Source organism: Arachis ipaensis, chromosome B02 (genome assembly GCF_000816755.2).
Source record: "Arachis ipaensis cultivar K30076 chromosome B02, Araip1.1, whole genome shotgun sequence".
NCBI classification, from domain to species: domain Eukaryota; kingdom Viridiplantae; phylum Streptophyta; class Magnoliopsida; order Fabales; family Fabaceae; genus Arachis; species Arachis ipaensis.
In genome coordinates, this window is record NC_029786.2 from 29018547 (window position 1) to 29020916 (window position 2370).

The following is a 2370-nucleotide window of genomic DNA, read 5'->3' on the forward strand; positions in this document are numbered from 1 at the left end:
AATTCATATGAGAATTATATAAATTACAGTAAAGTATTGTTTTTGTCTCCAATATTTGAATTTAGTCTCAAAGTTATATGTTGCTAATATTTAAATTATCTTATTTAAATATATAACCTTTTAAAATCGTCTCAATGTTATCCTTTGTTAATAATTTGTTAATAGAATCAACGGTAAGACAATATTGAGATTATTTTAAAATGTTAGAGACTTAAGTATAACGATTTAAATTTTAGGGACAACTTTAATTTTAAGACTTACGCCAAATATTAAGGACAAAAACAATACTTCACTCTTGTTGGTCAAAGAATTTCGACCGACTGAATCAACAGGAATGTCGATTGAAGGGATAAGAATCGACACATACAGAAAGTTTCAATTTGCGTAGGCTTGTCAAAAAATGAGGTCAACAAGTTGCGTAGTGAATTATACAAATCACAATTACTTGGATTTGCATTTGACGGGAACAGTTATTTTTGAACTCCTTGAGGGTGACACTTAGCAATATAGAATTGGTCAGCTTGTTCTATAAACTAAGAAGGTTCAGTAGTGTCAAAGGGTTGAAATTCGTCTTTAAAAAACGCTCACGCACACTCACGTCTCAGCGATTTTCTGAGTCTGCTTCGAATTTCTTTTTTGTCATTCCTCATCTTTTCATTTCTTTTAAAATTTCTTGTAATTTTTCTTTTCTGCAATTTACTTTTTTTTCTTGCAAGTTTTTCTTCTTTATTCTTTAAAGTTTTGCATTGTTATTATAAATTTAAAATCCTTCGACTATGTTAGAGGCATTTTACTATTTTCTTTAAATTTAAAGATATTTTCTCTATTTTTTCTAATTTCAAATTAAAGTGATTCAATTTCAGTTTACTTTGCAAGTTTTTCTTTTTTTTACTTGTTCAAATATAATTTTTAGTGCAATTTTTGAAATTGGTATCCATAAAAAAGAAGTAGGTTTCGCTCCCAAATCATAGATATCGAATCAATCCAGATTTATTAAAAATCTGCCTCTATAACACTACAAGAAAGTACTGGAATAACGACCGATTTTTGGCGACCGAAAAAATTGGTTGCTAATAGCGACCGATACAGAATTTCCAGGACCAAATCAATATTGGTCGCTAATAGCAACTGAATTAGCGACAGATAAGTTTTAAATACAACCAAAATAAAATCGGTCACTAAAATCAGTCGCTATTTTTTTATTTAGCGACTGATTTAGTAACCAAAACAGAAATAATATCTTTGGAACTATTGGTCACAAAAGCGGTCGCTATTTTTTATTTTAGCTACCGATTTTGCAACTGATAGTGAAATAGGGTGGACAACTTTTTAGTTGCTAATTCAGTCGCTAAATTAATGGTCACTAAATTGGTTGCTAATTGTTAATTTAGCGACTGATTTTAGTTACTAACATAATCGATCACTAATAGCCACCGAATTAGCGACCGACTAGTTTTATACAAGTAGAATATAACTGGTCGCTAAAATCGGTCGTTATTTTTTAATTTAGCAACCGAATTAGCAACCAAAACAAAAGAAGGAATGTCTTTGGGACTCTTGGTCACAAAATCGGTGACTATTTTTTAATTTAGCAACCAATTTTGCAAACGATTTATAGGTAAATAGAATAACCTGGTTAGTTACTAATTCAGTCGCTAAAGTTATGGTCACTAAATCGGTTGCTAATTTTTAAATTAGCGACCAATTTTATAAATTAATCAATCACAAAAGCGGTCGCTAAGTTAAAAAAAAAAGATATTATCTAAATTACCCTCCCTAACCCTAAGTCACCCACACCATTCTCATCTCCTCTAATCAGATACCATCATCCTTCTTCTACGCGCGTTGTCGTCTTTTTGCCGCCGTCTTCTGCACGCGTCTCGCCGCCGTCTCCTGAGGTCCCGTCGGTGTCATCTTCTCCGGTCTCGGCGCCATCTCCTGAGGTCTCATCACTGTCTTCTTTCTCCCACGGAAATCGCCGCCTCACCTCCCGCCACCTCCACCCGTTCCGGCCAGGTTCACACATTCATCCACTACTCTCTCTCTCTCTCTTTGACTTTTCAAATTCTTTTTCTAATTATCGATTTTTGTGTTTGCATTGAGGCCAGCTCACGGAGGAAGAAGCTCAGATTCTTTCAAAGAGGTAAATGAAAATTCTCTTTCTCTCAAATCAGATTTGTTTTCAGGTTTTTTTTCTCTGTTTTTTATTTTTTCGTTCTCTGATCTGATTCGCCTACTAGAAAATATGTTTTCTTGTGTTTTCTTCGATTCCCTTCGAATTGATCTTTTGTTTCTTCTTTTTTCTTTCAAACTTTAGTGATTTTCTATTCTTCAATCTTTTAATTTTATGATTGTGTTTTATTCTTTCAT